Raw genomic sequence first — 9981 nt, 5'->3', positions numbered from 1 at the left:
TCCAAACAAGTTGGTACCTCCAAAATGATAATTTACTCGACCGGATAATTAGGACTAGATTAAATAGGGACAAAAGCTTAACTGGATAAATGGTACTGGTGAAGTTTTGGACGATAGTAGGTTAGGGAAGCTCTGTCTGTGCATGTCTAGGAAGATATGGCTTTGACCTGGTGCATTTAGCTTAATGGAATTAACCCAAGATACCCCTTATTCATTCCAACTGATTAGACCAAAGTTTTATATTAAGTTTAGTGGATAGTACTACTTAAAAAATTTTGAAGGCGTGATTACTCTAATGATGTCCAAGTAACTCACCACAGCTTAGAAATTTATTCAAATAATGCCTATTTGTTAAATCCAAAGCTAAACTTGAATCTAACACAAGTTAAACCAAACCTTGAAATTCAACCTAACTCATCTCACAGGATTCCCTAATTGAAAATATAGATAGGGTGAGATGAAAAATTCAAATTAAATAAAATTAAATTCAAATCAAAATTAAACTAAATTTAAATCAAAATTAGATTCAAATTAAACTTAAATTTAAATTAACCTTAAATCAAATTCAAATTTAAATGTAAATTAAATTCAAATCAAAATTATTTTTTTTAAAAAACTTAACAATCAAAATTAAACTAAACTTAAAATTAAAAATCAAAAATTAAAATTAAAAATTTTAAAACTTAACAATCAAAATTAAACTTAAAATTAACATTAGAACTAAAATTTAAACTTAATTTAAAAAAGAAAAGAAAAAGGGAGGGATCGAAGGCGCCTCCTACACATTTGGAGGTGCCCTCAGAAGGGCGGGAAAATTCCCACCCCAACCGACTAAAGGCACCTTCAGTCAATTGAAGTCACCCTCCATAACTCATGGAAGGTACCTTCTATCAGGCTGAAGGCGTCTTCGACCAGACTTTTCACAGTGAACAGAGGCTAGCTCTGTTTGTGTGTTTTTCTCATTCAAGGCACCTTCCAACAACGATTCAGACTCTATATTTTGATTTTCTCCTACCAAACCTCAACAATAGCTCCTCGGTACACTCTAACTCAACTATCTATTTAGTTTTGGCTATCTATATGTATAAATTATTTTAGGAAATAACGTAATGTTATTCTATCACAGCCTAGTTCCAGTAGCATCCCTTTTGCCGATGATAGATTTCTCACTGAGCAACTTAGACTAGATTTCATAAAGTATTCATATATTTCACTTAAATCTAGGTTTTTGAGTAGGTCATTCTTCACTAGATAATGTGCCCCTATGATAGATATGCTAGTTTATTGTAGTCATTCAGCAAACTTAGACTTGTGTGCATGGTTTTATAACAATCTAGTTAAACTTGATGACTTGACATACTCCATTAGAGTTGGTGGGAAGGACTTTAGTTTCTCCCTCACTCAATTATATGATAGCCTAAGACTTAGGAGGTCTGCCTGTCTATTTTTGTGTTATCCTAGTAGAGATTTACCATTTGACAAACCCTACTCCCACATTACATTGGATAGTATCCACGTGTATTTTTTTTAGGGAGGAGAGACTACCTACTATGATTGAATTTAGGTCACTCTCTCTTAGGGTTTAGGACTATGCCCTATATTGAGTCATGACCACTTGTATTTTACCGATCACATCTCGCGATGTTATAATGATGCAACCGTCCCACTCCTTCTTCCTATATACACTATATCAGCGTCTAAATATCGACATTTCATTGCACATGTTTTAAAATGTCATCCATGCAGCTAGTCTCATCACTAGGTGATAGATTCATATGCCCTACTATCATATTTTGACTTACATATTCTTGACTATAGGGGTAGATATGACTTAGGGTACATCCACTCCTTTTAGTGCCTATGATGAGATTGGTCAGTGTTAGCTTGTATTAGTATATACAGACATCACCGCTCAGGGGGGACTAGCGTGGAGAATGGGACCATAGCTAGATATATTAGGCGAGGCCCAGGATGATTTTCCACCTATCATTCCAGCCGAGTGAGAGGAGATGCTAGCATTTATGGTTAAGGAGCTCTTTGGATACCCTTTGACTCTGACCCAGCCCTCAACCTCGACTTAGCCCTCGACTTCACTATCTATTAAGGATCGACTTGCTCGACTTGAGAAGTCTTCCACACAGATCTGGAAGTCAGTTTCGGATGGATTTAGTACTCTCTGGGGAGAGATGACCACCAGATTCTCCTCTCTCCGGGAGGAGATGACCATTGAATTTCAACAGATTCTTCGGACTTTACGAGCACCTGAGCAGCCCCCACCTCCACCTGTCGACAATGATCAAACCTGCTTTTTTTTGTCACTGCTATACATTATATATCTAGTTTACTTGACCTACATAGTTATCTACTTTTTTCCACTTTATTTGGATAATCTAGGAAATATTTTAAGACTAGGACTGCCATTTTAAAAATAATTTTCAAATGATTTAAAAATTCTAGGAAAAACTCTTTAGGTATATTTTTTCTAAAAATTCTCATTTTTCTTAAAATTTTAAAATTAATTTTGGCTTTAGACTAGATCAAATCTTTTGAAAACATGTTTCTATAGTTCTAGGTATCAAGCATCTCACAAATATACTAGATCTACCTTGATTGTGTATTCAAAAACTTAGAACAACGTGAGATGCGTAGGTAAATTTTTTTAACTTAAGATGCTTATATCAGTGCATCATCATAAGTCTGGGAAAGAAATACCAAAATTACAATGATCAAATTAAGTAATTCAATTTAGTCAAACACTAACTAGATATATTTACTTAACTTGACTAACCAAGTGAACACTGCTATCTTCTGATAGTTAGTTAGTAACCAATGGATAGACATTTAAGGATAATTTTTAGATGAATATTTTTCTTAAATAATATCAAGTTCAGGTGGAGGATATTTGAAGAATAATTTCAAAAATATATTTTAAAACTTCCTAAAATTTTATTTTTTGAATTTAAAAATTGTGTTTGAAAATATTTCTAAGTTAAAAACTCTTGTTTAAAGTATTTTGAAAATATTTCTAAGTTAAAAACTCTTGTTTAAAGTATTTTAAAAATAATTCTAAGTTCTTATTTAACATATTTTGAAAATATTTCTAAATTCTTGGTTAAAAGATTTTTGAAAATCTTTCAAATTCTTAGAATTTTTTTAAAAATCTCTTTTGAAATTGTTGAAAAATCTTATTTTGAAAAGTACTTTGCAAACCAATCTTAAAATATTTTAAAAAGTTAGTATATTTGAAAACTACTTTGAAAATATCTTGGGGGTTACTTTAAAACTTTAAACTACTATACATTTTACAAAAGTTAGCTTTCAAAATGTGTCATAAACTTTGAAAACTTTTTTAAAATTTAGTGGAAAATTTTTAAACTCTAAACTCCTCCGTACAATAAACTTGTAAGTTTTTATGCTTATTTTGAAAAGTTTATACTCACTTGTGTGTTTCAATACTTTGGTATTCTTGTATTTTTTTTTATGAATATCAAAGGGGGAGGGTAAGGGTTAAGTAAAAAAAACTAAAACAAAACTAAAAATTTAAAAACCTTAACCTTAAAATGCTCAAGAGAATAGAATAGAACTTGCTTAATTTTTATTGTTATTCCTTTTGCATTAATTTTCTAACTTTAACCTGCATTGTCATTCCATCAAAAATGGAGAGATTATTGGAGCAGTCAGCACCAATGGTCAAATATGAGTTTTGATGAATGACAAATAAATTAAAATTAGATGTGTTGCTATCTAACCTTGCTACCTAGTATGCAGGATTGACTAACCCCAGTCAGGATGTTCGATTCTCGACGGGTTAAAGTCCAGATGTAGGATTTTGGCAAGAGTCAAGATGTGTGATTCCCGATGGGTGAAGACCGAATGTGTGATTTTGGCAAGTCAAGATGTGTGATTCCAAAGAAGACCGGATGTGCGATTCCGGTAGGTCAGGATGTCTGATTCCCGATGGGTGAAGACAGGATGTGCAATTCCAGTAAATTAGGATGCTCAATTCCTAAAGTCCGGATGTGTGATTCTGAAAGGTAACTCTACACCTGGTAAGTAGAGATAAGTCACTGGAGAAGAGTGACTAAGTGAGGACGTGTCCCCATTCAAAGGGACAGTAGGCGTCGATCCAATTTAGATTCATTTCGAAAATCTAAATTGAGACCTTGACTAGATCTTGGTCTTGGGGAGACAGGATTTAATTACTACTCATTATTATTGTGTTAACACTATCTTGTAAGCTATTATTTGATTTATTGGACTAACACATTTTGCAGGGTAAAAGGAGCACAAAAAGCCTTAAATAAACAGTGCCAAAGGTGCCTTCCATTCTGTAGAAGGCACCTTTTGCACTGTTCATGGAAGGCACTTTTCGAAGGATAAAATTCAGACTTCGTCGTAAATAAGGAGCAATGAGTTCGGGACCAAACTTTACAGGTTAGAGGTGCCTTCAAGCTTATGGAAGGCGCCTTCTATACCCTTTATAAGGGTGTCTCGACCAAACTTCAAGGATCAACTGATATACAAGCTTCTACACGTCTGATTGGCATTCTAATTGCTCCGGCTTCCTATTTCTACGTCAAAGAAGTCTGTCTACCACCGAGCTACTCTTTCGAGTCATCCGATTATCTCCGGCGGACCAACAGTAACACATCGAGCGCTCTAACTTGTTGGTAACATTTTATTAGTGTTGTATTCTTTATACTATTGCTCTAAAAGGGAAGTGTAGGTTGTTACACTATCCCTATTTTTTGTACTTGATTACCTTTTTTGACGGTTCTAGAAGAGACATTTAGTGAATTACCCATCAATAAGTCCACGGGACCTGATGGGTCTTGGAGTAAGAGTCGCCGAAGACTTTGAACTAAGTAAAACTGTTTGCGTTTGTGTCTTTTACTTTCTGTTTCTTGTCTATTTTATTTTCGCTGCGCACTTTGTTTTTCAAAATTGAAAAAGTCAAAATTTTGAAAACCACATGATTCACCTCCCTCCCCACTCTCACGTGCGTCTCGATCCAATAGTATATGTATTTAACCTTCATTCCCCTTCCTTTCCTCCCAAACAGGGTAATATATATTACGCTAATGAACCTTCCCTCCCTCTCAAATAAAGAGAATATAAATACTTTACTTCTCCTCTTTCCCTTCCTTCCCCTCTATTCCCCTTTCCATTAATGAACATTCTCCTCACCCTATATAGACAGACCCTTAGGGTGATAGTGTCGTAATCTCCTCACCAATGAGTAGCAAGGAAATATGTCAGAATACCTAACCCTACTAGAACCATGCCCTATATATAACAATAAAACCCTAGTTTTGTTATCAGCACTTAGATAATAACAAAATGGTTTAATGAGTTCTACATATGTAAACCCACATCTAATAATGCAAACCTGCAAATATATTTAATTAGATCACTTAATGAATTTATTTTTATGACATAAATTCGTATGCTTACAAATAACATGTAAGTTCATCTAATAGAGGGATAAAATCCAACACATATTAGTTCACTAGGAGCTTTAATGTAGTGTGTATTCTTGATATTGCCTATCTATCGAGCACAGTGAGAATGAGTTCATCCCATGCTTATTTGGTCCCTATTTGTTTGTGTAGCTCAGAATAATGGTTTTCCTTTCCAATTAGCTCGACCTCTAAGTGAAACACAAAAACTAATTTTCAAAGTTGAGTTTGAAGGAGTTTCTTAAATTTGTTTTGATAGATTAACTGTTAAATAAGTTATAATTCAAGTTTATGATGGAGTGGAGTATTTACATGGACAAAAAAACGATATATATATATATATATCAATTTCATTATGTGTAATAATTTGAAATGTTCAATTTTAATTATAAAAAGTCTAGATATCATAGATATCATGTAGGGCCCTCTAAGATTGATGCCCGTGGGACAAAAAGAAAATCAATAAAAATAAAAAACGTAAAGTCAATAATAATAAATTTCTCCATTATATTGAATACTGCTAAATATGAATGAATGTGAACTAATATTTTAGATAGTAGGAAATCATTTTGCGTTTTTCAAAAAATTGGTAAAACATATATATACACTTTTGAAATTACAAAAAAACATATTAACAAAATCTAACCTTCTTAACATACAAAATTTGATCAAAGTTATATACCTAAATTCTCCATTTCTTTCATTACAAACACCAGAGGTGAATCTTTTATCAATGGATAAAGAGTCACATATTATTATTTTTTTTTATGTGATAATATATATAAATATATATATATATATATATATATATATATATATATATATATATATATATATATATATATATATATATATTATCACATAAAAAAAAATATAATAATAAAATTTAAATAATATTTTGTATTTAATCCGACAAAGAGCATTTGTGAAGACTACTGATAAAGAGTATTTTTGAAAAAAAAAATAATCTCTTTTGATTCTGGCTATAGATTAATGGAGGAATATATTTTATTAATTATAATTTATATGTAAAATTTTTAAACATAAAAGTACTAAGTAATTTCATATTAAAATATTTAAGGGGTCAGTTGTCCCCTCTTATCCCTTAGTGGAACTATCCCTAATAATCACCCTTTTTTTAAAGGCCATTCCAAAATATTAAATAAATAAATGCTATTATTTATGACAATTATTGATAGAGTATTGATTCTTCATCAATATTAAAGGGGTGGTATTGTCAATAGTAATCATTAATTAATATTTTCAGTGACATAATTTTTTTAGAACTATTAATTAAAAAAACTATAAGTTCAAAATAAATTAAAATCAAGGCAAGCTCAAAAGCCTACTTTATTTTGTTCCATTTTTATAATCTAAATTTCAAATATGTTATCCATAGAATAATTGGATCAAATGGGATTGGGTATGACTATACGAGCTTTAAAATTATATGGGAGTTCTTTATAAGACTTTTATAGTGGGTTATTTTTTTTAGTGATAAGGATTATTATATCTAAATAGTTAATGGTTGCCTAATCATTAGCAAATGAGTTTTTATTTGTTTGCATTGAATACTTAATAAAAGAGCTTTCAATGGCCACGCAAGTTCTTGGAGGGATAAAGGTTGTGCCAGGTCAAGCACCTTTAAATATTTCAATTTAACCCTTCAAACTTATTTTCATTTTCCAAATTCATTAATTTAATTGATTCTCCTTTGATCCTCCACATTGTTATGTCTTCCCTGTTCTTCCCATCCTATATATCAACCGAAGCATCTTGAAAAGATGGTTGATTTTTGCTTGTCAAGGAACAGCAACAAGGGGAGATAAATTTTGAAGAAAATAATACTTTATGTATAAAATTACAAAATTTGAGTTGTTTTTTGTAAAATTTTTACCTTTTATATTTTTTCTCAAGGCTGCCATTAATATATTAGCTCTCTTTAGCTTTAGCACGCTACTCCGATATTTGCCATTAATTTTAGTAGATGAGCCATTCTATTTGATATGATTCCACTATGCCTCTAGGAGTAGTTGCATGTGTTAGTTGTAGGTGAGTTATTGCCATCAAACCCATTAATTAGAGGCTCCTACAATATCATAAAATTTTCCACAATTTTTTAAAATTAAACTAAGAACAACCGATTCCATTGAAAAACAAATCAATAGGGCGTTAAATAAACCAAATATTAGTAAATAAGTTTGATGTTCGATTTGGTAAGAATTTATTTATGTTCATTCAATACACATAAGATTAATTAAATGAATAAATTTAAACAATTTGTTAAACTAAACTAAAACACATTTATATTTATCTCATTATTATTCAAGGGTGGATTTACATTAGGACATGACATTATTTTTATATATATTTTTTTTATTTTTTAGCATATATATTATTTGACCCCTTTAAAAATAAATATATAAGTTGGTATTCAAATCCTTATGGCTAAATTTGAAATTATGTTTTCTCTTTTATTTTTCACATTTCAACTAAATATGCATTTTTCATGAAAATTTAGAGAGGTCATTATTATATAATATATTTAATAATTATTTTCGTCACTTAATATACGATCCCCCAAATCTAAAATCCTAGATATGTCCCTAATACTATTCATGAATAAAGATTGTGAATTATTCATGAATAATATTTGTGAGTAATATATTCGTAAAACAATGTTAATGTATAAAGTTTGTGAATATATTTATCAACAAAACTTTTACCAACATAATAAATAAATAATGAAACTTTCAAAATAAACAAACAAGTTATTATCAAGCTCAACAACTAATCAAACAAACTTTAAAATATAAAAATTTTAAATGATCAAAAAAGTTTGAAATGAAATAAATGAAACTTGAGCAATTATTTCAATAACTTGATTCATTTTAAAATCAATTTGATTGTCTTATTAAATAAGTTTGAACACTACAAAACTTAGCTACTCGTTTAACACCTTGCAAATCAACACTTTATTCATTCAAAAAGCAAATATTTTCACGGCACGTTGTCACAACCACATATTATTCGATCGAGACGTTCATCAAATCTATAGGCTATCAAATAAGTTAAATGAATTTTAATATTAGAGATTGTATTACATAACCACGTCGTAGTAGGTACATTCAATTAGTTTTGCTTACAATTAATGTAATACAATTACATGAAAGCGAAACTATTTAATTGCTCTTACGTTACTTCTTCTTGTTGTACACCAATTAATGTTTATAAAGTAATATTTTCAACATGGTCCTCCCTCGGATCTACATAGTCAATTCATTCCCTACCCATTTATGTAAATGATAAATTTCTAGGGTTGGAATATGTAAAAAAAAAAGAAGGTTCTAATTATCAATCATGCTTTCAAATTTATCATAATTAAGAGCTTGTTCCTCTTTCAAAAAATTATTGAAAGAACACTCATCTATATTTTTCTATCTAAAATATCCTTTGCATTTCATCTTTAAATTATTTTGAACAAAATAGTGTAATTTGAAGTTGTTTTTCAAATAAAATAATATCACTTGGAATTGTTTTAACCATAATTTCTAAGTTCACAATTCTACACATCAGTTGATTTAGGGTCATAATAGAATTGTATAATCCTATTAAAAAATCTTAAAATTTAATTTAGTATTTAATAGGATTATCAATAAATACTAATTCAATTTGATATTTGATTAATTTTTTTAAGAATAATTAAATTACATTAATAATAATAATAATAATAATAGTAATGGTAGATTGCAAATATATATATATATATATATATATATATATATATATATATAATTTAAACTATCTTATTTAAATTAGGAATTGATTGAATCAATTAACTAACTCAACAATTAAAAACCTAAAGTTCACTATGCTATTGCTCTCCCCTCATCCGCGTGTTCGGCATCGTTGCTCCCCTCACCAGCCGTTGTCAGCCGATGCCTTCCCCTCTTTTCCATCACGAGTAATCAGAGAACAACCTTAATTCATTGATCATTCCTGTTACAAGAAACTAGCGAGCCCAAGTTCAAGCGTCCTCCCTGCAAGTTGTCAATGTCGTCTCCTCATGCATGCTTGTGTGTGCCTTCCATTTTGCCGCCCGTCGACCAGGACCCCTCAACTGTCATTGCCAATCGACGGGGATGCTATTCGTGGTTCCAACGTGTACAGAATTGTTTATAACGTAAGAGCATATCAATCTCATCGATTTTGTACAATTCCAACGATGTTATTCCGATTCTACTACAAATTTGATCTCAAACCAATTAACTCTAAGATTTTTGACAAAAGCAACACCAAAACTACTTTATACAAAACAACATCATTCAAGCCATTTTAATTAAAATAAACTTTGTCCTTGTTTTAACCAAAATAGCTCTCTACCTTTAAGCTATTTTTAGAAAATACCTTTGAATTAAAATAAACTTTCCAAAGTAACTTTTTTTGGAATGTAAAAAAGTTGGGAAAAACTAAAAAGGACCAACCAAATACAAGATTTAGATAATTTGGGCGGTATTGCAAT

Source organism: Zingiber officinale, chromosome 7B, assembly GCF_018446385.1.
Source record: "Zingiber officinale cultivar Zhangliang chromosome 7B, Zo_v1.1, whole genome shotgun sequence".
NCBI lineage: Eukaryota > Viridiplantae > Streptophyta > Magnoliopsida > Zingiberales > Zingiberaceae > Zingiber > Zingiber officinale.
This window is presented reverse-complemented; position numbering follows the sequence as displayed.